This window comes from Egretta garzetta, unplaced genomic scaffold, assembly GCF_000687185.1.
Source record: "Egretta garzetta isolate BGI_Z169 unplaced genomic scaffold, ASM68718v1 scaffold211, whole genome shotgun sequence".
Classification (NCBI taxonomy): domain Eukaryota; kingdom Metazoa; phylum Chordata; class Aves; order Pelecaniformes; family Ardeidae; genus Egretta; species Egretta garzetta.
Window position 1 is genome coordinate 111,257 of NW_009258673.1, and position 423 is coordinate 111,679.

The window sequence follows — 423 nt, forward strand, 5'->3', positions numbered from 1 at the left end:
CCAACGTGGGCACCGGCTGTGCCTCTGCCCCAGCCACCAAGGGTCTCCTGACGGCACGGGTCGGCCCTGAGAGATGGGTTGAGCTGCAGACCCCGGCTCAGAGCCAGAGCCTCGAGCTCCCCGTGGCCGAGTGCCTGGGCTGGGGCGCGTGGCCAGCCCGCCTGGGAGCGTCCCCATGAGCAGGACGGGTGCCCCTGTGCCGCTCTGCTGGTGTCATGGAATGTTCCATGAAGAACCCCTGAGTGTGAAGCAGTGACTACTGGTGGTGAACAACCGCTGTCGGGCTGGCACGCCAGGACTCCGCTGGTGGTGCCACCAGGACCTCCTGGTGCAGGGTAACGGTGGATCTGGGGGGGCCCGGGGGCTCCGTGCCGAGCGGGGCCGGCTGCAGGGTGCTGCTCTTGCCCAGGTGCGTTTAATCGT